This window comes from Mustela erminea, chromosome 12, assembly GCF_009829155.1.
Source record: "Mustela erminea isolate mMusErm1 chromosome 12, mMusErm1.Pri, whole genome shotgun sequence".
Taxonomy (NCBI): domain Eukaryota; kingdom Metazoa; phylum Chordata; class Mammalia; order Carnivora; family Mustelidae; genus Mustela; species Mustela erminea.
Genome location: NC_045625.1, coordinates 34,674,338 through 34,699,723, shown reverse-complemented (window position 1 = coordinate 34,699,723; position 25,386 = coordinate 34,674,338). Strand labels below are relative to the sequence as shown.

Sequence of the window (25,386 nt, the reverse complement as noted above, 5' to 3'; positions counted from 1 at the left end):
ATTCCCACATGCACAAATGAACTCTCCAAGGAATAGAGGTATTTCTTTGGAGGTTTCCTTCTTAGTGGGCTGTTGATGCTCAGGTCCTGTGTCCTATGTAACCACATATGGCTGTGGGGTGAGGGATGTGACTTGGGAGGAGGTCTTGGGTCCCAGGATCCCAGAGCAAGGTCAGAGAAGCAGAATGCTGGAGTATATGACCTAAGTGACCACGATTTGCGCCATTCATTCATTCATTCGTGAACATTTCCTGCCAGGGCCCAAGCAAGACTCTGATGACTCACCGGCAACTCAAATAGTTGCTGGCTAACCCCTGTCTAGGGTCCTACAGTCTCAGTGTGATGGGCCTGAGAAAGGTCATGGCTTTGGGGAAAACCTGTGTGTCTTTGGGCAAGCCTCTCACCTCTCTGAGTCAGCTTCCTTGTCTGCGAAGTAGAGGTAATAACCCCTCAGAGGATTTAAATAAAGGTTTAATATTCCATTCAGGGGAGTAAATGAGATCATACATGTAAAAATGCCTGGCACGTGCTAAGTACTCTAGGAACGTTAGCCAACTACCAGGTGTCAGGGCCCATAATGCCTCGGCAAGTGCTTGCAGAAATGGAACTCGGTGCAAATACCCAAAAGTGGGACTTTCAGAATGCTGGAGGCATTTTCAAATTCGTGCAGAAAGAAAACAAATATTATTAGCCCTAAAACTGCACGGAGCATGCTAAGAGAATGAGGCCATTAGAAGTTGAATAACTTCATTTGTAGACAGAGCATCAGGTTTTGGGGTTTTTTGTTTGTCTGTTTGTTTTTTGTTTTTGATTTGTAAGCACTTGTCTCTGTACTTGGGCCGTAAAGTGAATTCATCTCAGTCCGTCAGCCCAGTTCCTGCATGGTTTGGAGGAGTGTCACCCTCTCTCCAAGCATTGGAAGCCTCAGTGCCGCCTGGAGTGGAGCGGCTGGAGCCTGGTCATTTTGGTGGCAAGCTGGGAATAGCACGTGCTTAATCTTGGCTTTGCTCTTTCTCTGTACTCCCAAACTGGGCACTTGTAAGAAGCAGCTTTGCAAAGCTCTCTATCCCATGTTGGGGAACATTTACAGAGGGTCATTGAGGGCATCCAATGGCCGCTCTTGGGGCCACAGAACAATGGCTTGTGTAACCCATTCTGCACAACAGGGACATGTCCTCCCGCGAAAGGCAAAGAGTAGATGGTGGGACATTCCAGAAAGCACCCACTGCTCTTGTTCCTTCCTTATTCCTTCCCTCTTACCTTTGTTTTACAGTTCTTAACCTGAATTCCCCCTAAGCGTGCTCCTGGTCATGGTCATATCCAGAAATAGGGTTTCACTGGACACAGACATCGCTGTAGAAGAATCTAGAACTGGGTCTCCAGTACTTACCTGTCATCCCTGCCCTGGCCCATAAGTAAAGGTTGGAAACCAGAAATTTGAAAAGAAAGGAACTGCTAAACATAGATCCCATTTACAACAACCTTCTCTATCCCCTTGTGGTCTTTCTCCTCACTCTCCCCCTTTCCAAATATGCCGGGCTGCTTCAAGTTCTACCGGGATTCTTTAAGTTAGGATTTCCCACCATGAGCTGAATATTCAGGTATAGCATTTGCTGCTCAAGGCGTGAAGAAATGAAAATGACCTATATTCCCCAGTCCCTGGCCACTGACTGCTGTGTAGTGATGGGTAGGTAAGAACACTTAAAGGGCTGAGATGTGTGGCCTGGGAGTGGGGAGAGGGGGGCCAGTCAAATGGGGCCAGTGTTTGCAATTGTCCTGTCCTTCTTCCCTGATAAAAGGAAAATAGGGATGGGGGGGGGTGGAGGAGGAGAGTCTCCTGAGAGAATCCTGCCTGTAGGCGGTTGTGCTCAGCCCTGCCAGCTTCCTACCCCCGCTACCCCCAGAATGGAACAAGCTGTGATTGTGTTAAATGTTGACTATTCTCGTGCCATGGCCCCGCAGGGACAGATTCTGGCGAAGATGATAGATAGACCTTGGAGCGGGAAAGCAGATGATGTTTGAAAGCACAGCGCTGGGGGAGAACAAGCCTGGGGCTTAGAGAAGAGAGCACGTTGTGTTTGTTTTTGTTTTTCCGCTGGATCTTGTTCAAGGGAGGTGGAGGGGACATTGCAAAAATGCCCATCTGGTCTTCCGTGGGAGCTCAGCCTCCGGTAGCTGCCTGCTAGCATCCTATGCCACAAGGTCAGAAGCCCTCACTCTGGGCCAGGCTTCGTGGGGTCAGCAGGGATGCAGACAGAAGTCAGCAGCAGTCCCTGGTCTGAGTGCCTCCGTCTCGGGAGACCGGGCACGCACACACAGGGATGATGCAGAGTAATTCTTGCCTTGATGGCAGGGGGTACAGGGAGCTGGGGGACAACTGATGTGTATGGGTGACTGGCAGCAGATGGCAGAGATCAGGGAGGAGGGGGTTCCTCTACATTTGTGCCTGGGAGGTCTGGATGAGAAGAGGTTGCTTATGGAGGGAGGCCAGTGCAAGGGTGTCATGTGGAGGACAGACAGGAATGAAAAGTAGAAAGGAATCAGGAACCGGTTCACGGTGGGCCTTCAGTGCCAGGCCTTTCTCTGGAGGGTGATGAGGAGATGTGAAGTGGTTTTCATCAAGGGAACAACCAGTGAGGTTGGAATTTTAGGGGAAAGGTCTCTCCGGATAGGTGGGAGGGCAGCAGGCACAAGAGGATGGCCAGGGCTCTGCATCCGAGGGGACTTCATTCACTTCCTCCCCTCCCTGTGGGTGTATCTTCTAAAAATACATGGGGAGCCCAGGAGAATTTCCAGGAGGCAGGGAAGTACTTTCTGCTAGATAGAATGGAGTGAGAGTTGTACCCTTGGAACACCATTATTCAGTCTGCAGGCTGGGATGGGGAAAGCAGTGAGTGGAGAACTAGGGAGCTAGGAGGAAAGGAGGTGGGGTAAGCATGCACTGGGTGGAGCACAGCTTTGAAATCAGAGACCTGGCTTCCGGTTCCAGCTCCAGGCCCTGCAACTTTAGGTGCATTACTTAATGTTTCTGTGTCAGTCAGGGCAGTCTAAGTCCTGCAGAAGTAACAAACAGCTCCGAAGCCCAAGCGGCTTTAAAGCGCAGAGGTTTAGCTCTGGTTCATGTCACATGTTCATGAAAGGTCTGCTGGAGGCTCTGTTCATACTCGTGACTCCAGAACCCAGGTTTATGAGTCTCCTTTTCCTTACTGCCTCTACAGTGACTAAGGCAACGTGGAACAACCATGGTGACTCAGTTACTGGTGCTTAAGGTGAGCCCCCTCACTTCCACTGTCATCTCATTGACCAAAGGTTGTCTGGCTGTGCCTATCTTCATAGAGTATGTGGGGTTTGGAATTGGAATACTGATGAACACTATACACACACGTCTCAACTTCCTTACCTATAAAATGGGAATAAAACTACCAGACAGACAGACACACACACGTGTCTCAACTTCCTTACCTATAAATGGGAATAAAACTAGCAGCCTCAGGTAGGCACTGTGAGTCTAATGAGAGAATGAATGCAGAGGTCTACTCACACCAAATAATGACAGCTGGGGAAAAAGAAAAAAAGGTGTGGGCCAAAGGGGCCTAAAGTGAGGCATGTATTCCTTTCGGAGTTGCCTAGACAGCATGGACGATTTGCCTGGGAAAAGGCTCGTGCCTGGAACAGCTGTAGCTGAGGTTTTGCTTTGCTCGTGACCCCAGGAGTCCCCAGGGCTCCGGGAACGCTGCTTGTGAAAGGCTTTCCCATTCTCTGTGAGGCTCAGGGCTGAGCTGGGGTGCTCTCCGAGGCACCCTCAGGCTTCTTCTCCAAGCCCGTGCATTTCAAACATCGACCTCATGTGTTCGCTGCTGCCGCTGAGGCCCCGTGCCAATGGCATTTCTATTCCAAGAATCAGTTCCCATTCATCACCGTGAAGCGCGATACCTGGGGGGCGACGGTAACTGAGACTTGGTGAGTCTCCGAAGACAGCAGTGTGTCTGCGCGAGCTGAGTAATTAGAGCAGTTTTCTGCACACATGCCTAATCTTTATTTAAGACATTTCACTTAGGTACACATCTAAGTTATTCAAAAGTCAGTTAGATTTGAGACATGTGTGTCATCCAACAATCTCTCTTCTCTGTTCTGGAATAGTCGAGTGAGCACCAATAGCCGTGATTGCACATATTTACTGGGGCTGGGTGCCGAGCAACTGTACTCTGTGCTTCATTTGAAGTCACCCATTTAATTTGCACAGCAACTCTATAGTCTTTCTGGTACGTGACCTGAGAAACTCGTGGGACTCCCAAGTCGTTTCCATATGAAGGATTCTTAAGTAATCTTTAAGGGGAAAGTGGTGAATCAATGGAGAGCATTTGGCCTGTGAGACCAAGAAAAATAACAGAGCTGGCATGCCTGTAGAACCCGTTATGTGCCAGGCACCATCCTGAGTGTGTCTCGTCTGTTAGCCTAGTAATCATCTCAATAATATGTGCGACAGACATTATTATTGTCATTTTACAGTTGGGGGAACTGAGGTGGACCAAGATCGCATAACTCTCTAAATGTAAGCATAGCCAACAGGTGGTAGAACCACCACCTGAGCCCAAATAGTCAGTCTCCTAACCACTACGTCATACTGCCTCTTGGGATCTAGTAATCTGTGTCTTAAACTACTGCGGGGCTGTCCTGTGGCAGATGATACATGAAGGCTTTTCACTGACTTCTAGATCAGCAGAACCAGGGCTGGTGGTGGAAGCCCCAAAGAGGCAGATTTGGACTCCGCCTAAGAAAGATCTATCCTCAGTTAGCGTTGCTCAAAGATTCAAACGGAGTTGCTAGTAAGTAGTAAGCTCCCTTCACCAGAAGTCCTCAGCGGACTGGATGATGACCTCTTCCCGGAAATACATGGGTGGAATTCCTTCCTCAGGCTCTAGGTTGACTCACATGGCTCCTGTGATCCTTCAACGTAATGATTTATTGACGTGACAGCTGTTCTGACCTCTGAACATGGCAGAAAGTTTTTAAACTAATATATCCTCTCCCTACTTAAAATTGGGAGCAGATGACAGAGCTATGCGAGTGGCAAATATGAAGGCCTGTGATTCTTTTCCAGAGCTCAGTAGAATCATCAAATTAAACTCATTGCAAAGCTACTCAGACACATGGTAATGATGCAAATAATTGTTGTTACCTGGATGATCAATTAACCCAAGTTCACTTCATTGACTCGACGTAGCATCATTTTCATTAGTCAAACCTGCATTTTTATGTTTTTCTTTTCTAGCTTTATAAATCTACCCAACTTTTAAAACAGTGCTGAATTTGGCAGTTTTTCCTGATACTCTGTAGGGTTTGTAGGTTCTTATCTTTCTTAGAGAAGCCATTAGAGGATGAGAAGCTTGAGGGGTGGGGGATCCCTCTTTGGCTGGACGGGAAGAGCCAGGCCAATGCCAAGGAGTTCCCTGTCGGTGGGGGGAGACCCAACAGGAACATGGGTCAGATGAGTTTGGGAGTCTGGAAGGAGCAGTCAAGCTCTCAGCAGAAATTGTAGTGATCCCACAAATGGCCTGGCCCTTTGGGGCCAAGGCGCAGGGCAGTGAGAAGGAGTGGTCAGAGATGATAAAACAGGGCAAATGCAGGAGGAATTGTATGGACAAAATGTGGCCCCGGCCTCAATATCTGGCATTTTGTCTGGGTCACCTGGGGCAGGAGGCAGTTTCAGGGGCAGGGGCGGTCAGCTTAAATTCTATCTGGATATAAGGACAAGAAATTGATTGTAATCAAGGAGCCAAAAAAGGTCTTTTTGCTTAGGGGTCTCAGGAGCTCCTGGTAGTTAAGTCCAGACCAGTGTCCACAAGCAAACCTAGTCCCTCCCCAGATCCTACCCCTGTGGAGGTGCAGGGTGGGGCACAGGGCCATGATTCCAGGCCATGAACTGCCCTGACAGCACATGGCTTTGGCAAAATCCTTACTTTCTCTGGTTTCAGTTCTTCGTCTGCAGTGGGAAAATTGGTCTAGATACCCCCCAAGGACCTCCCAGTCCTTAATCATGGTAAGGCTGGCTCTCAAACGTCTTCTTCCCCTTTGAAAGGGCTGTCAGAGAGATTAAAGCAACTGTGAGTCTTTTGCTCCTCTGTTCAAGAATCGAGGATTTCTATGAACTAGAATTTTTGATTTACAGTCCCAAGAGCAAGGTGGGACAGGAGGGAATAATAAGCTCTTTTGACTTGGAAGCTCCTGCAAGAAATGATGGATGTCCCCAAGGGAAGGTACATCCCGGAAGGTGTCCCCAGTCCCCAGCAGAGATCAATCTCCCTATCTCCTGAATGCCCAGCATCTCCTTAATAACATTTTCTACCTGGCATTTAAAGCAGCTACTTATGTGTCTTACAGTCACCAGTGAGGTCCTGAGCCTCCTGAGGTTAGCAGCTGTGTACCTAGTAGGCTCTTGGGCAAGATTTGTGGTACAGCGGCTGACAGGATAGTGGAACTTCTCTGATTTCAATTAAATGTCCCACCTCATCTTGTTGCGAAGATCTAGGGTCTGTGCTGCTTAAATGCTCAGAAGCCCTGGTACTTTGGATTTCTTGCAAATAGAAGAATATCCACATTGGAGGGGGGGGGTGTGCTAGGCAGAAGCTACTGCATCATTCCCTAGAATGCAGAGCCCTGGAAGCTTTGTGTCTTCCACTTTGCTCTGACTGTTGACGCTACAGAGCAGATCCCTAGAGGGTGGCACCTGGGTTGGCCTGCCAAGAAGCTTCCTTGCCACCTTCTTAGTGTTGGAAGCCCATGGGCTGGGACTTGTTGATATCATTTTCTCAACAGTACAAATAATCATTGATGGTGACTTCACATTTTAGCGAAGTCTAGGCTAAGCCCTTCCTACTGAATCCTCATCACGACTTTATGGTTGTAGAACTATTGTCACTCCCATTTCACAGATGAGAGAACTGAGACCCCAATCCAGACTGCCATGGGTGCTTTTTGTCAGGCCCCTCACATGAATCCTTCTTGTTCCTAAGGTCTCAGCCCCGAGCACCACTTCCTCAGGCCAGCCTTCTGGAGCATTCTCAGTCAGGAGGCCCCCCCACTACCTTGTCATTCTGTATCCCCCCCAGAGGGTCTGATTCAGTCCTCCAGCTGGGCTGGCTCGTGCCCATGTAAATCAGCACCCAGTCCTCTGAGCGTCTGCAGAGTGACCGTTCTGCCACGGTCTGGTCATGTATATCCTGGAAACGACCTGAAACCAAGAGGCCAAGAGCTCAGGTGAGCAGCTGGAGATACTGTGAGAAGAAAGGCCTCTGGTTTCTGACAGCCCACATGTGGCAGGGCAGCCAAGAGCCCAGGAGGAGTGGACCCACCCCAGCATTGGCCTGCCTGCTTCTTTTGGGGCTGTGTAGACCCAGTCCAAGGGGCCCCAGCTACCCTGGTCTGACCAGAGAGGACCGCTGATGGCACTGAGATCCTTGGCTGCATGTCGAGACACACAGCCTTGTCCATTCTTTCCCGAAGAGGAACGAGGAAGGAGAAAGTAGAGAGAAAGGACAGAAAGAGGATAATAGAAGCACAATGTGCACTGTGCTGCTCTTGGGCAAACTAAATGCTTATTGAAATTAAGATAAGCTTGACAGACTTTTGTTAGCAGTTTTGGGGCCTATCTGAGAATATCTTGCCTTGAGAGACTTCTATTAGAACTGACTCCACAACTAATAATGTAGTCTCTGTCACTTAACTCAAAAGTCCCTCCTGGACCCGCACAGTGAAGCGTTAAGGAAATGAAATCCTTTTTTTTTTTTTTTTTTTTTTTAATAACATATACAGCAAAGTTTGATTTGTTGAGAACATTTCCTCAACTGACAAGTTACAAGCCATGTCTGAGAGGCCCACTGGGAACTTTCAAAATTTGAGCAGCAGTTTCTAATCACTGACGATCATTAGCATTTTAGTGAATAGATTTTTGATAAGAAAAATCTTTGCTCTGTGGGTAGAAAAAAAAAAAAACCTGACATTTGATAATGCAAACAGAGTAGCAGTTTTAATTAGGCCTGCAGTCCTTCTTGGTGTGGCAAACATGGCACAAGATCCAGATGTTTTCTGTGTTACAGGATGTGAACTCCAGGCTGCGTCAAGCCCCTGGTGCCGGACGCTATGCCGACTGGATCTCCGGTGTGAACAGGGATAACCACTATTTACTGAGCACTTACTATGTGCCAGATGCTGTGCTGTTTCATGTGCATCATTTCAATCAGTCCTCAAATCAGTCTGATGAGATAACTATAATTACTGTCATTCCCATTTTACAGATGAGAAAACTAAAGACCAGGAAGTTTCACTAACCCAAAGTCACCTAGCTCCTTTATTGCTGGAGATACTCACCAAGGTCCCTCGTTTACCCACTGAGCTGCACCTCCCCCCAGAGTAATGAGATCTCTCCCAGCCTCAGTCTCCTGGTCTATGGAATGTGGGGACGCGATCAGTCTTATCTCCTGCGGTGGACTCTGGTGGAGCTCTGAGGAAGGTGTGGCTGTGCTTAGGAAACATTTTTTTCCTCTCAGGGAGCTGGAACCTGCCACTAGGGGGGGTGTCTTCTTTCCATTGTTCTTAGCCTGACCCTTCGGGGCCACCCAGAAGAACTCTGGTCCCCTTTCCCTGTGATATTCAGAAATTTGTAATCAGCTCTTTCTGGGTCTTTGGAAAGACACATGTTTAGCTTTTCAAGAAATCAGAGAACACTTTCCAAAAGGAGTTGTAACGCATGACACTCCAAACTGCAGTGTGTGCGTGTTACGGCTGCTGCGGACCCTTTCCGACATGTGGTGGTGTCAGCCTTTATTCTCTCATCCATTCCAGGATGCAGTGGTATCTCACTGCGGCTGTGATTTGTGTGTTCCTGATGACGGATGGTGTTGAAAGTTTTATCATGTAGTTATTAGCCCTTTGTATATCTTCTTTTGTCAAGTGCCCCTTTAAATCTTTTGTCTATTTTTTAACAAAAAAGTGCTGCTTGTGTTTATTATTGAGTTGCTGGGTTTTATGTATTCTGGGCACAAATCTTTCGTCAGATAAATATGTTGTGAATATCTTCTCTCATTTTATGGCTTCCCTATTTATTTTCTGGATGGTGTTTTTTGATGAGCAGATGTTTTAATTTTGATCAAGTCCATTTTCTCATTTTTTCCCCCTATGATTTATACTCTGTGTCCTTTCAAAGAAATTTTTCGTTCACAAAGATATTCTCCTTTCTGTTTTCACTTTTACTTTTCAGTCTATCGTCCACCTTAAATGTATTTTGTATAAAGTGTGACACAGGGTCAAGATTCTTTGTTTTTCATATGAATATTCATTTGTTTCAGCACCATGTGTCAAAGACTTTTCCCTTTCCCCCTTTTATTGCTTTGGCATCTTTGTTAAAAATCAAGTATCTTCTGTTCCATGGATTTATCTGTCTGTCCTTTCACCAAAACCACACAATTTTTATTTTTATAGCTTTTTAAAAAAGATTTTATAGCTTTTTAAAAAAGATTTTATTTATTTAACACAGAGAGAGAGAGAGATCACAAGTAGTCAGAGAGGCAGGAAGAGAGAGAGGGGGAAACAGACTCCCTGCTGAGTAGAGAGTCCCGATGTGGGGCTCGACCCCAGGACCCTGAGATCATGATCCTGGCTGAAGGCAGAGGCTCAACCCATGGAGCCACTCAAGCGCCCTGATTTTTATAACTTTATAGTAGATCTTAAAATCTGGTAGGTTAAGTCTTCTCATTTTGTAATTCATTTTCATGGTTTTTCTTTTATTGGTCCTTTGCCTTTCCAAATAAATTTTAAAATCATCTTGCTGTAATCATCTGATTACAGTGGATCCTTACATCAATTTGAAGAAAATGGACATTATAATAACATTGAGTCTTCCAATCCATGATTTTTTCACTCAGTTTTTAATTTATACATTTTATTTAGGTCTTTTAGATTCCTTTTGGTATTGTTTTATAGTTTCAGTGTAGAAAAAATTCACATCTTTTGTTAAATTGTTTGATGCTTTTGAATGCTGCTATAAAGGGTATTTATTTTTAATACAATTTTCTAATTTTTCATTCCTAATATACAGATGTGCAGTTGATTTTCATAGTAGTTTTATATACTGTGATATCTTAAATTCACTTATTAGTTCTAGTAGTTTGTTCTTTGTAGATTCCTTAGAATCTCCTACATACACAGTCATGTCATTGGCAAATAGAGACAAATGTAGTTCTTTCTTTGCAATCTGTATGCCTTTTATTTATTTTTCTTGTCTTACTGCATTAGCTAGATATTCTCCCTTTAATGCATCTTCTGAACCTCTTAATTTTGGTAAAAGTCAGTGTTTGAAAAGGTGTCAGTGGTTTTTGCCTTCCTTAAAAAAAAAAAAAGGCACAAATTATCAGTTGCAAAAGTCCCTTCTATTTACAGGGGTGGTATTTTTCCAGACTTAAGAACAAACTCAGTAATTTGGCTCTCCTTTTTCTTGTCATAGGATGAAATTTAATTTGCACTGCAGTTTTTAGAGCTGTTTGCTAAGTGCTCCTAGTCTTTCCACTTTCTGGACACAAGGTAGCACTGTATTTCTTTGGTACCTCATGGTTTCGGTGGGGCTGTGTGACTGGTTTCAGCCCATGTGTGAGTGCTGAAATGATATGTGTCACTTCTATACCAGGGCATTGAACTACTACTAACGCAGGAGTCTCCGGAACTCTCTTTTCCCTCTAGCACATTAACCGATGATGTTTCAAGTGAAAGGTACTCTATCTGTCTGGAGCTCTGAATGTCTGCAATGAGCAGAGCCTCCCCACTTCTCCCCCTTTCCCCTTCCCTCCACTCCCACTGACCCACAATGGACATACGGCTTGAGGTAGAAACAATGTTTTATTGTTTTAAGGCACTGAGATTTTTTTGTTACAGTAGCATTACCTAGCCTATCCTGACTGATACAACTTGCATAACACTTTAAAAGAGAGATGACTAAATAAACTGATAGGCGGAGGCAATGTAAGAAAATACATTGTTTTATTTTTCTTTCAGTGAGACAAAGGACACATACCCCTAGAGAAACCAGCAGTGAGCCAAAGCCCAGAATCTTATGTAGGCCTTTTGTACAACCAGATCCATAGTGCCCAGCACATCCCATACATTCAAAAAAGGTGCTTGCTTGCATTCAGTTAAGTCAGGGTTCTCCCTTTAACTTGTGCTTGGCAAAGTAGAAGCATCGCATTTTCCTTCACTTTCCTACACTACTTTCTTGCCTGCGTACAGGAATGGCAAAAACAACTTGTCCTCTTGAGTTGTTGGGAAAAATTGTGCTGATTATAAAACGCTTTGCAAAATGTAAAATCCTATCTAAGTGGCAATTTTCTCCATTGCTCTGCCAATTGTAATAAATAAATATTGTTTTTAAAGTTGGCTCCTGGCTTGCTTTCCAGTGACCATCCCATCAAACACTCTAACACGCCTAGTATTATTGTCCACTCTGGATTTGCATGTGTGTGCATGGCGTTTGTGTAATGCTGTTTACTGAGGAGTTGAGTAAGGCCATCTTGTAGCAATAAAACTTGAGAACAATGTCATACTCCACTGGAGACGAGATGGGTCAGTACAGCTCACTCAGGACAACTGTGCTATATGTTCCCCAAGGGCAGGGAGCTTGTTTCAAGTAATTTCTGCAGCCTTAGTGTGCCTGAATTAGGGAAATGTTCTCTATGGTTGTTAAATTTTTTCAATTGTTGGCGCAGTTTGGATTGAGACCCTAGGTTCCTGGTTAATGTTGTAGCACCATGGGTAGAGTCCAGGAACTCCCATAAAATAGACACCTGGTGATGGTTAAATTTATGTTCACTGACTGCCTATTGCAGAGCACATGCTAGGAACTAAGAGGGATGTAAAGATTACTGACATAGTCCCCCATCCCAGTGAGCTTCCAGTTGTAAGGGGCTAAGGAAGACATTCATCCATCCATTCATTCATTCACCTGTTCAGTCATTGATTCTACTAGCACTAATACCACTAATACCACTAATACCACTAATATTTATATATTACAGGTACCATTCTAGCTACAAAACAAAGTCTCAGCTGTCATAGAAGTGTATATTCAAATGGGATACAGACATTTATCAAATAATTACAGTCATAGATATTTTATTGTAATCTCTGATAGGTGCTGCTCTAGAAGACTTTGGAGTGCCATGAGGACAAGAAAACAAGAGGAATAGACTTTGTCAGGGAGGAACAGCCAAGGAAGACTTCTCTGAGTAAGTGTCCTTTGAGTTGAGACCTAAAGGATGAATTAACAGTTATCCAGTCTAGGGTCTGGTGGGGGAGGGGAAACAACAGGTAAAAGAAATAATACATTTAATACAAGACAGACTATATGATGGCCTCCAAAAGAGAGACAGATAACATGCAACAGGAGGTCCCAGAACAATTCTCATTATTACTAGGGAAATGAGAAAGGCTGCTTACAAGAGATAGTGCTTAAGCTGGGCCTGGAAAGACAGGAAGGAAGGACCCTCACGGGTGGAAGGGGGAAAAAATATAAGCAAAGACCCAGAGGCAACAGGGTAGTGGGTGAAAAATCTAGGGCAGACTGTGAAGAGTCTTGAATAAGGCTAAGGAGTTTGGTCCTCCCCTGCTGGGGGAGAGTCACTGAAGGTGTTAGAACAGGACAGTGATGAGATCAGACAACTTGAATGAGAGAGGCTCTTTTGTTCCCCTGGAGACAACTTTGCCTGTAACCCAAAGGGATATCAGAGTCCCTAACCTCCCTGGAGCCCAGATAGGGGTTCCAGTGGTCAACTCTTCTCCACCTACAGAGAGAAAACCCCCAAAGTCTTGAGGAGATGGTACAGGAGAGCAGGGGAATGGGGTAAACAGGGTCCTAAAGCTGGGAGGTCCCTGCTGGCAAGAGAATATGTCCGTGAGCACTATACCCGAAGTGGGTCAGAGCAGGGTGCTATGTGTGTGCCAGCTGTTGTGAAACAGGCTGATGTGAGAAAGGGCCTTGTATTAGTTTTAGGGCTCATTAATGTGCAAAGAAAAGAATCCTAATTCAGTCTAAAATAAAGACTAAACAGAAGTAACTGAGCCATGGAACTGGGTACCTTCAGGGGATTGTAGTGGCTTTAAGTATGGTTGAATCTAGGGCTTAAACCAAGTCATCAGGATTCTCTCTCTCTCTCTCTCTCTACCTCTTGGGTGTGTTTCCGTCTATCATTGCAATTGGGCTTCCTTTATGCAGGTGAAGAAAAGACGTTTTGAAAGTCCTAGTCTTACACTGCAGAAGAGAGAGGGAGTTTCTATGTCAGTATATAAATCCCGGGGAAGCACTCTGGTTGGCCTGGAGGGGTCATGTGCACATCTCTTGGACCAGTGACTATTGCCACAGAGAGGGTACTGCCCTGAGATTGATTGAAGCCCCAGCCAAATCACACACAGTGGAGGAGAGCACAGCCCCAATGAAAGCAAAGCTGAGCTGACAAAAGTCACCCAGAGCCATACGGCTCTTTTCTCAGGTTGTCCACCATAGGGCAAGTCACTCATATGAGGATGTTTATATTCCTCCTGAAAATCTGGGAGACTGGATCATTTAAGGAGAGCATAATACTAATTGTACATATTTAAATGAGATTTGGAAAACAGGCATGGTCGATAGTTTCCACATGACAAGATTAATGAAAGCTGTAGAGTTATTTTCAGTAGGGGTTTAGTTGTTTCTCCAAGGGTTTTGATGTCAAGGGTTAGGTGGCGCTGTTATTTTGGGGGAAAGAGCCTCAGAAGGAGGGCAGGTCACCTGAGCTCTGTCTCTGGGCCTGCTCACAGCTCACTCTGTGATTTTAGATTTCCTCTCTCTGGACCTCAGTTTACCCATCTTGACAATGAGAGGCATGATGTCTGCTGGTAGAGCTCATGGACTGCAGCCCACTCTTGCACTGTCATCTTCTCTTAAATCACACTGCAGGGGATACCAATTGGGCCCCGCAAGCACAGGAAGCCTCAACAGTGAGCACGTGGCTCTGCCCTGACAAGCTGCTCTCTGAGGACAGCGAGGCTTGGGCTGGGGTTAAGAATGAATGAAAATTCCGTGTTCCTGTAGCCCTGGCCCTGCCTGCCCCCCAACAGGGGCTCACAAAGAGGGCATTTACCTGAATATGGTTTCTGAGAAGCAGATACACAGAGTTACAGAGACCCTGGGCTAGAAGATCCTGAAGGTCCTTGTGCCAGGTCTGCCATCCTATGCTGGAGGCCCCTTCCTAGAAGCCCAGAGAGGACTTCTCCAGCCCCGGCTGCACACCACCCCTGCATGGCACACTTCCGTCCTTGGACCCCTCCAGAGTACGGTTTGCCCTGACAGCTTGCTACAAGTCCCAGTGGCAGAGGAGAGTCTCCCTGTCACAAAAAGCTCAGGATGGCCTGAGCACTGAGCAAGGAAGCGGCAGGAGCAGGAGATGAGGGGCAAAAGAAGGCAGCACTTAAAGATCAAAATGGAGTCTGAATTCTTCCCTGAGGACTAGGAGATACTTCTGAAGGATCTTAGGCGAGAGAGAAAGTTGGTCCATTAGAAAGGCCCCCAAACTATGATATGGAGGACAGTAGGGCCAAGCTGGTGCCTAAACCCCGGGGAGAGATGATGGATGTCCATGCTGTGGAGTTGATGGGGGAAGACGGAAAGGCTGACCAAGAGGCATTTGGTGACCCCGTAGCTGGAGGATGGTGCCCAAATCAGAGGACGGAGGCTGCAGGTGCCATTGGCTGGGGTGGGCACCTGCCCTGAGTTCATTGGTAGGCTTAGGGCATGTGAAGTTTCTGGGTGGCCCTCTGGAGATTCCAGGAGATTCCACAGTAGTGAGGTGGGAGGTTCAGACCGGCTTCCCAGATCCATGCCAGCCTGGAGGCTGCAGTAATGTCTTACCTGCCCTGGATGTCTGACAGAGAGAAGTAAGTGGTCTGATTCTAGCTGGAGCCATCATTTCTGAACAGGGATTTCAGTGCCTTTCTTCCTTTGGGAAGATTCTTTTTTTTTTTTTTTAATTTATTTATATGACAGACAGAGATTACAAGTAGGCAGCAGGCGGTGGGGGCGGGGGGCGCAGTCTCCCTGCTGAGCAGAGAGTCTGATGCGGGGCTTGATCCCAGGGTTCGATCCCAGGACCCTGAGATCATGACTTGAGCCGAAGGCAGAGACTTAACCCACTGAGCCACCCAGGTGCCCTGAGAAGATTCTTGAGCATCCTGAGACGCTCTCAACTCTCTGGGTACAAGGAGACCCAAGCCAGTGTGGAAAGAGGGTGGAGGCTGAAGGAGAGGAAAGGCAGGCAGGTGCGCAGGTGTGCAGCTGCCAGCGGGCGGGCAGGGCTCACACCAACACAATATGTGAGTGTGCATTCCTGTTTTACTGAACACTCCTGGTGAAGCAGTTCTCATCTGCAAGGGGCGACTCTAGAGGATATTAGCATTTGCCTCTGATTAAGAATGGGGACTAGTTCCTTGGGTCAAAATTTAAAGAATTTAGCCATTTAAAAGGCCTAGGAACTGGTGAGAGGGGGAAGATCGAATGAGAGGGCTATAAGAATGAGTTTAAATAAAAGGAAAAAAAATGATTGTTCAAGCGATATGTGATTATATTTATGAAAATAGAAGTGTAGTTTATATTGAAGAAAAGGAGAGACTGTCCTTCCTGCCCTCCCCGCTTTGCTTCAGGTGGTTGTAGGGGAGGGGGACGGCTGGGTTCCCCACCCTTGGTCCTGGAGGGTCAGTCCAGTGTGGGTGGGGAGGGAGGTTGGGGGACAGACATGGTTGGGAAGGCCACACACCCTGGTGGGTGGCCTGAGCCCTCCATCTGGAGCCTGTGGACCTAGGCTCTGGCCTCCTGCCCCTCTCTGGCCTTGGCTGCTTCCTCCGGAAAATGGGCCGAGGTGTCTGTGGGGCCTCCAGCCAGGGGGCTGGGCTGATGATGGGCGTGAGGCAGGGGACAGAGGGAGCTGGCTGGAAGCTGGTAATTAATAAATGAAATGCCCTGGGACTGCTGCTGAGCCGCCTCAGATGACATATCTGTCGCGGGCTCGGCAAACCATTAAATGACCATTTTCTGACAGAACGACTTCCCCGCTTGCCAGGACATATTTTCTCTTCTGGCCCTCTCCTCTGCAGCTCCCCTCCCCCACGGCCCCCTCCCCCATTACTCTGCCCTCCCTGCTGTGCCACTGTCCCCTCTGTCTCTGCCTTTCTCTGTGTACGTGTATCTCTGTGTCTCTAGGTGCCCCTCTCTGCCTCTGTCTCTGTGGGTCTCTGCCTGTCTCTCATCCCCCTCCCACCGGAGCATCTCTTCTCTTTGTAGCTGTCTTTCTTTTTCTCAGGTCTCTGGCCCTCTCTTCTCCCAGGCTGCTCTCTCTCTCTTTCCCCACCCCGAGTCCCTGCCCACTCCACCCCCCCTCTCCATTTCTCCCAGTCTGTGTAAGGTTTAACTACCCCCCCACCCCCCTCATCTGGCTCAGCCTACCCCCTCCTTGCCTTCCCCCCTCCCCGGCTGCCTGACGGCTCCAGTTCATTTCTGCCTGTTTAATTGGGCCCCGGATGAGTTTGGTCGACAGGGCCATTCATCATGTGGCCGCGGCTGGCGGCGGAGCCCGGGGGAGCGGGGCTGACAGCTCCGCCAGGCTGGGATGCGGCCTGCGTCGGGAAGTTCACATATTTGGGCATTAGTGCAGCTATTAGTTTAACAAGCTTCGTTTATCCTTGTCACTACCACTTCAGCTTCCCATGTAATCATTTGAAATGTAGATTACAGCCAGACAAATGGGACAGCGCAAGACGCGCAGGGTGGAGGGAGTGACACGCAGCTCGTTAGGGCCGCCTTCCCAGCCCCATCCCTTTCCAGGCAAGGCTTTGATTAGCTTAATATTCACATGATTTCAGTGGGAAGCACCAGTCACCTGTGCCAAGCCCCTGGCACTGGGCCGAGGTGCCCAGGGTGTACCTAGGTGATGGGCCAGGTCCTGCCAGGGTGGGGTTCCTCTGGTTCAAAGACCACCCACCCTGCAAGGAAACATGTGGGTGGCCAGGGCCCCAGAGTCTGCCCCTGAAACCTCTCCCCAAGTGGTCTTCTTCCCAGGACAAGGTGGCTTCCAGACTTTGGCTGCTCCCTCCAGCTCTGATTTTGTCACCCTGGGCTAGTGTCTCCCTGTGTGACCTGAGCAAGGTCTGACCTTCTCTGGGCCCTGCTCTGGAAAGGGGGGTTTCAGATTGAATCAGGTGGGCCCACTTTTCTCCATTCCCCTGCCAAGCCCCCTCACCTTGGTTCCTTTGATGGGATCCCCCAGTGTCCAGTCATTTCTGTTCTTTATCTGGTAGACTGAGGGCCCTTTTCAAAAGGTAAACCTGGCTTTCTGCCTGTTCTGAAGGCTCTCATGGCCCTCAGAAGGAAGGCTGAAGCCCTTTCTCGGGCTTGGGGTGAAGACAGGGGAAAGGAAGGCTCCCTGACCTACCACTGCCCACCCTCCAGCTTTCCTTCTGGCTGCACCTCCTTTGTCTACGTGCTGCTTCCTGCATGCCTGGCCCTTGTCAAAAGCTTGGAGCCCTCTCTCAGCCCCTGGGGTTTGGTGCATGCTGTTTTTCATGCCACACTCTCTGTGGCCTCTCCCCCAGCTCCTTCTCTCAGACATCGTTCTCATCCTTCTAATTCTTTATTTAGATATTCCTTCCTCTAAGAAATCTGCTCTCCCAGGGCCCTTCTGCCTAGTGTCTATCTTGTGTGCACCTTAGAGCACCTCAGAGCCCCAAACCCGCCTGCACTAGCACTTCATGCCTGTGCTCGAACTCTTGCTTGCATCCCGCACTGGACTGCACACTCCGTAAGGGCAGGGCCTCCCTTGCACTGGACCCAGCCCTGGCCGCTGCCCAGCCAGTGTTCGTTGAAAGAGGAGGGGGAGCACAGGGAGTGCCATGCCTGAGCCACCTTGGACAGAGGCAGCTGTGCACCAACATTCCTTGAGCAACAGATGCGTTATGCCAAGGCTCCTCCTTTCTGGCTCCCTCTCCTGCATCCTGCTGACTGTGCCCAGCTCCAGAAGGGCCAGAGTCTGATTCTCTGGGGGGACTCCCAAATCAGTCAGGGTCTAGGAGAAAATGGTTAGCCCACTCAAGAGGGTTCAACTGAGGAGGGTTTACTCTGCAGAGCTGTGAGCAGACTAGGGAGACCAGCATGGGATGGTGAGGCTTCCATGGGGAGCTGTCCCACCCTAAGGCCTCAAGGGCAAGGGGGAGGGAACATTGTTCCAGAAGCTGGAGAAAATAGGAACCCATTGAAGAGGGGCTGAAAGAAGATGTAAACAGAAAGCAGTCACCACAGAGTGGGGGTGAGGCAAGGAAGGGCTGGGGATGAACCCTCTGGCCTCCTACTCTTCTCTCCCTCTAGTGTCTGACTGGGGCCCCCCAGAGGGCCCCAGGGGTCTGCATGTTGTCCGTAGAGATTAACCTCCTGGGATACAGAGCAGGGAAGAGGGAAAAAAAGGTGGGGGGATGACTTGGTAGGAGTCAGGGTATGGGACAGATGGAGAATACCCCCATACTCCTCAACATTGCCAGAGCCCAGCCCCTCTTCAGAGAGGCCAGGACCTCCCCAGAAGGGCCTCAAGCAAACAGGCCTCTGGCTAAAGTGGAGAGGGTGCCCCAGGGCAGGGACATGGGTGCCAGCTGCCTTGTACATCATCCCTTCACTAGTACCTCTCCCTGCTCAGCCCAGCCCAGCCCCGGGCAGTCCTAAACTGTTTCTCTTCTCACCTCTCTCCCTGCTGATTGGCTTGTCTCTGTTTTCTTCCTGACACCTTCTGAATAATGACAGCAGACCTTGAAGCCAACGAGTCGTGAATCAAAGTGGCTTCTCAATATCATAAAAGAGATGTTGTAAACCCCAAACATAAAGATCGTTTTATCTTTATTAATAGTTTAATGCATCTTAGAAAGCTATTTGACATTTTTTACACCTCCAACTCTTTCCTTCATGCATTGCTGGTCAGATTACACCAGGGTTCAGCCACTTAAATCCACTTAATAACTGACTAAATTCCACACTGAATTTACATTGAGCTAGAGGCTGATTCTAGGATACAGATGAATTTTCTAGGAAAAACAAACAAATAAACAAAAAACCCCCACCAACATCCTGACTCCAAAGTTGTAAATCTGCTTTAATAATGATAAAGGAATTAGTTAAAGTATTGGGATTAATGTCCTGTTTAACAGCACTTCCCGGTGAAGACTCTGCAGCACAAAGTGAAGAAATGTATCTCAATTAATAACTGAGAGTATTTTCTTTACCTATTTAATTAAATGCTGTCCTTGCAAACACATAATGTAAAATTAATTAAAAACACATGGAATTTGGGGCATGGAGAATAATTCAACTCCTCCCAATGGCTGGCAGGCCCAGTACACATCAGTGCGTGACACTGTGAAGAGAAAGGTTTGGTTACTAATGACATCTGAATTGGAATAACATCTAATTAATTGGCTAATTGTTTCTATTGTACACCATCACCACCACCACAGCCACATAACAAAAACACAACCAAACACATATGCTACATTTAATACATACATGCACACACACTGGAGCCCCGCACATCACCTTCAAACATACAACCCCACGCTCTGGGCGCTTACATGCAAATATTCTCTCACAAGAGACACACATGGATAAATCCATAGATGACACACAAATACTCCCAAGTAAAGGTCAGTGAAGAAAGGAGAAAAACATGTTCTCTGCTTCTCCCCAACTTCCCAGAAAGAAAAAAAAAATGTAACTGTCAGAAATGTGATAGGACTGCCGAAGACATAGAAAAAGCTCAAACAAACCATGTAAGTTGTGAAACATAAATCCCAATTCTATTTGTTCTGCGACAGTGTATAAACCACACATTTTTCAATAAGATAGAAAATTAAAATCCTCACCAGGTTTAGAATTGCCTGGGGAAGTTAGATAGAAAGCCTAGTGTCCCGGGGAAAGGAGAAGCAACTGTTGGCCAGTGGAGGGCTGAAGGATGCTTCAGGACCATGGACAGCAAGGCTCAGCTGGCCTCCCTTCTTCATTCTGGAGTTGCTCTAAATGTGTTCACACACCCAGAGCTGCGATTGGTCAGACGTTCCATAAGCATAGTCTCTACTTGAGAAATTCCTCGATAGGTTCAATTCCTGGGGAGTCCCCCGGCAGCTGTAATCTGCATGTAGCTCCTGGGCTGTGCCTTCTGCTCCCCCAAATCTGTAGTCCTTTCCCCACACTGAAGTTCACTTGATTCATCACAAACCTCTAAGTAGCCCAGGAGCTTTTCCTGTGCTTTGGTTCCAAATGGCTTAACATCTTCCTCACAAGGAATTCTCCCCAGTGACTATCAAATATTAACTAAAGCCAGTTAACCACAGACCGTAGAGAATTAGATAATGTTTAGATAATGTTACAATATTCTGTTCAAAAAAAGTGTTTATGTATCCTCACCTTGGGTTTCCCTTTCCCTAAGCCAGTTTGTTACTGATGAGGAAATGTCTCAAGATTTCTTGAAAAATCTCTTAGTTTTTAGGGTATTTGCTGTGGAATATCTCCAAACCATTTGAAGACTAAATAATGACATCCTTTGGTTCGTTTTCATCCTGCATCATTCTTCCTCCAAATAAAGCTTCCTGGATCAGGCACACAGGTTTCTCTTTGCAGAAGCCCCCCTCCCCCATGGTTTGTCCTTCATGGACCGCCCCCCCCCCCAGCCACTGTTTTTGATAGTTTCCCCCAGACACCTTCTGTTGACAGGCACTCTGCTGCCGTGGCAGCCCGATGCTTCTTTGACTTGGGGGTAATTTCCATTGACAGGTACCTCATTGTGGCCACCAGTACTTGGGTGGGTACCAGTGTTGATTGAGATCCAGCTCACTGGCTACACAGGATCAACTGTCTGAGGACTTCAGACCTTTTGAAAGATAAAGATTGCCCCAGGTGAGGCTAGACCCAAGGAGCCCTCAGTCTCTCTAATCTCTCACCTTTGACCCTGAGTCTTCATAGTCAGTACTTGGTCCTTTGCCTTTGATTCACTTAGAATCATGGAGACGTTGAGATGGAAGGGTTGGAGAGCGTGTGCTGGAGAGCACTGTGCCGATGGAGAGGCTGAGCCCCAGGTAAGGACCTTCTGACACGGGTGTGACAGCAATCAGGCAGGCAGATGACTGTTCTCTCGTGGTCTCAGCTGGTCCCTCTTGAGTTTCTGAAGCAGAAACTCTGTCCTCTGCTATCCTCATACAAGTTGGCCATATCTTCCATCTGCCTTCAGTTCAGTTCAAGAAACACTTGCTCAGTATGGACTAGTTAAATGAATAAAGGAAGGAATCTGTACTCTGAACCAGGCAGAGTGCTATAGGTAAGGTAGTGTGGCAGAAATGGCTGCTTATGTTCCAGTATCCACTCTCCCCTCTTCCCGTGGTAACAGAATTTGTAGCTGGACAAATAGGGCCACTCAGTATAAAGATCTCATTCCCCAGTTTCCCTTGCAACCAGATGTGACTGTGTGATTTAGCTGTGGCCAGTGGGATATAGGCTGTATCTTGGACCAGAAGTGCCAGGTAACAGGTTCCTGGAACATCACTTAAGAGAGCTGCTTCCCTTTTGTTTGTGCCCTTTATTCTGCTCCCTGGAATCCTGATGCTGCCATCTTGGACCTTGGGGATGAGGGACTAAAAGGAGGTTCCTGTGGGTCTCCTGCAGCCAAGTCGCCCTAGCAGCCCTGATCAGCAGCCTCCAGACTTCATATGTGAGAGAGGGTAATCTTCTGCTTATTTAAGCTACTGTTATTCTGTGGTTTTTAGGCATTCAGACCTTATTTATTCTATCGTGGGTAGTAAAATAAATACTAAAGAGTTTTTAATTTTTTTCTATTCTTTCTAGCTTTGCAAGAAAACATTGGACTCTTTCAAAAGGAACTTTTATCAAGAAACTAGACTCTCTAGCTAAAAATAAAGAGAAATAAAGAGCTATGTGTATATCCACATATACACATACTCTATACGCATAAATTATCGGAAAGAATTAGAAGAGACTGTAGTCCTGGGAAAGAACTAGGGGCCTCGGGGTTGGGGTGGGAATGAGACTCAACTGCCCTTTTTTGCTCTGAATTTTTTTTCACACATGTATGTGTTATCTTTTTCTAATGCAAAAATCTAAAAATGAAGGAAATACCATTTTATACCTTAGAGTCCCCCGGTCTGGTGGTCACTATCAGAGGAATATTTTCAGTATTGCCAAATGGACATCCGGCTCCTCTTTCAGTGTCTCAATGGTGGGGTGCCTACGTCCTCCCCAAATAGCTTAATCTCTCCATGGAGAGGGAGAAAAACAACAAACATGCCACCCTCTGAACCTGTTTCGGCAGGAACAGGGCTCGCAGGGCTGTGGCAACTATACCCAGGGAGCAGGCTCATCCTAACTGCTCAGCAAAGGTGCTGACGGCTGGTACCACATCCCATGCCAGCTTGCCGTTCCTGTGTGTCCCACAATGCCTTGCAGATGCTGCTTGCTCCTACAACAACTGTCCTGCTGTGGCTGGACTCCTCACCCCCAGAGGAGGAGCTCCCTGAGGGCAGGGATCATATTCCATTCATCTCTGTTTCCATCCCCTGTGCCCAGACAAGACCCTGGCCTGGAGCAGAGATCAAGGAGCATTTACTGGCTGAAGTAAAGGGAGAAAACAACTGGCAATTCATCTGAATTCCCAGAAACTCCAGCTGATTGATGATTTTTACTGGATGTTTAGTTTTTCCTGGATTCTACATTCAGTTGAACCCAAGGAGTGTCGAGGTGAGGCACGATAGGGGAAAGGAACTCTGGGAACTGTTCCCGAAGGTACCACCCAGCCAGTGCTTCTCTTATGAGGAAGAAGAAAATCCTCTTGGCATCTCCATGAGGACTTCACTGTTTCTGGTTCAGGTCATTAAGTACTCACAAGCTCAGCCCACTGCAGAGTGCAGGGACTCTAGAGACTCTGCTCTGGGGTCACACAGCCTGGCTTTGTGTCTTGACCCCGCTGTTCACCAGCTGTGTGAGCTGGGGCAAGATATCTGAGCTCTCCTTGCCTTACCTTCCTTACCTGTAAAAGGATGGTAATACGTGTACTTATCTCACTTGGTTAATGTCGTAAGGAGTTCATGAGATAATGCATGTGGAATCAATTTATTAAGGAGGCACAACTCTATGAGTTATAAACATGATTTAACTCTTTCCCAGCTCCCCCAGCTGTGCTATATAGAACTATCATCTCCCGGGGCACCTGGGTAGCTCAGTGGGTTAAAACCTCTGCCTTCGGGGACGCCTGGGTGGCTCAGTTGGTTAAGCAGCTGCCTTCGGCTCAGGTCATGATCCCAGCGTCCTGGGATTGAGTCCCACATCAGGCTCCTTGCTCAGCGGGGAGCCTGCTTCTCCCTCTGCCTCTGCCTGCCATTCTGTCTGCCTGTGCTTGCTCTCTCCCCCCACCCTCTCTGATAAATAAATAAAATCTTAAAAAAAAAATAAAAAAATAAAACCTCTGCCTTCGGCTCGGGTCATGATCCCAGGGTCCTGGGATCAAGCCCCACATCAGGCTCTCTGCTTGGCAGGGAGCCTGCTTCCTCCTCTCTCTCTGCCTGCCTCTGCCTACTTGTGATTTCTGTCTGTCAAATAAATAAATAAAATCTTAAAAAAACAAAACCAAAACAACTATCCTCTCCCTTTTCTGGTAGGGCAGCAGGATCTTTATTGACCTCACGGTCCCATTTTAGAACTTTCTAGTAAATACCATCATTTACTAGATAATACAAATGATTTCTCGTAAACCAAAGCTGTTTCATTCTGGAACTTAATACTCTGTTCTTTTTGAAACATTAGTCTCAAACATAGCTCAAAGCTGATAGTCTACCCTCATCCCTCTGAGTAGACTAGATCTTTCTCTGGTTCCATAGCCTAAAGAGAAACTGTATTGGTTCTCTATTGCTGCATAACAAATTACCACAAACTCAGTGGCTTAAAACCACAGAATCTTCTTATATCCCAGTTTCTGCGGGTCAGGAGTTTGGCATGACTTAGCTTGGTCCTCTCCTTGAGGTCTCCCAAGACTGAAATCCAGTATTGGCTGGGGCTTCAATTTCATTTAAGGCTTGGGGTCCTTTTCCAAGTACACTGATTATTGGCAGAATTTGCTCTTTGTGGTTTTACAACCGACACCCTCAGCCCCTAGAGGCTGCTCACCATTCCCTGCCACATGGCCCTCTCTACAACATGACTCTCTGCATCTTCAAGGCCAAAAAAAGCAGGGCATCTACTTCTCTGACCTCTAGGTAGTCTTAAAGAAATCATCTGCTTATGTCAGGCTCGCCAGGGCAATCTCCCCTTTGATTAACTTAAAGTTAACTGATTAGGGACTTTCATAACATCCGCAGGGTCTCCTTACCTTTACCTTTGTGTGGTAATCCCATGTGCCTCCCCTCCTCAACTCCTGCACACTGTTTCTGGCTGTGGGAAATCTTCCTCTGCGTCTTCTCTGTCCCCCAGCCCCACCAAAGACTACTGTCACCACCGCATAGCCTCTAGCTTTCAGATGTCTCACCAGGGGGAAGGGTCTTTGGGGTGGGGTTCTAGCAGGATGGTGTAAAGGTGGTATGCAACTCTGGTGCCCCACAACCCATAGGGCTTACCCGTGTTTCTGCCTGGTCTCCTTTCCCTGCTTCAGTAAACACAAGGACAGGTCATCAAATCTGCAGGCCATACAGGAGTGAAATTCCAGTCTTCCCTTCTTGCTCTTAAAGCCACCTTCCCTTAGCTTTGGAGACAAGAAGCAATAGCTCTGCCCTCAGGACTTCTGAACTTGCATTTTGCCCAAGCTGACCACCTTTTTCTCTCAGTCTTCTTATATTTAAGGTGGATGGGTGAAGGCAGGGGGAGTCACTGGGTGGTCAGGTCTGTTCTCTGAATTGTCATCTCTCAGGTAGCACTGCAGAAGGTGACAGGACCCAACTCTTAGAGACTCCAAGAACTGTCGGTTTCAACTTTGGGTCTTGGCTGTGCAGTTCTGGGACAGCAGGAAAAATTCCATCAAGTCTCAGCAGCTGGTAAACAGTGCTCAATAAATGCTAAGAGGTATTATTGATCAAAACTCAACCCAAAGAGTCTTATATTTAGAAGCAGGGCAGAAGATCAGAGTGGACCAGGAGCAAAGCTGCAGATGATAAGCTGTGGGACTCCTTCAGTTCCTCCGGGCCAGGAATGTACTTGTTCACCAGCCTGGTATCAGGTTGAATTCAACTGAGGGAAGGGCAGGAGTGAGGAGCAGGGAGGGCAGAACTCGTGCCATTCTTCAGCTTCAGCCTA

General features: G+C 47.3%; 1 long non-coding RNA gene across 2 annotated transcripts in view; it reads left to right on the top strand.

Annotated features, from left to right (window-relative positions):
• Positions 1-25,386, top strand: part of LOC116569918 — a 57,804-nt gene that overhangs the window by 27,803 nt on the left and 4,615 nt on the right. The window contains exons 1-5 of one of the 2 annotated variants that reach the window (XR_004277249.1): positions 10,504-10,574; positions 12,175-12,268; positions 20,872-20,994; positions 21,095-21,173; positions 21,733-21,812. This is a non-coding gene — a long non-coding RNA (uncharacterized LOC116569918). Of the gene's footprint in view, positions 1-10,503; positions 10,575-12,174; positions 12,269-20,871; positions 20,995-21,094; positions 21,174-21,732; positions 21,813-25,386 lie in introns of those variants that run through there. The other variant, XR_004277248.1, reaches the window with a different exon arrangement.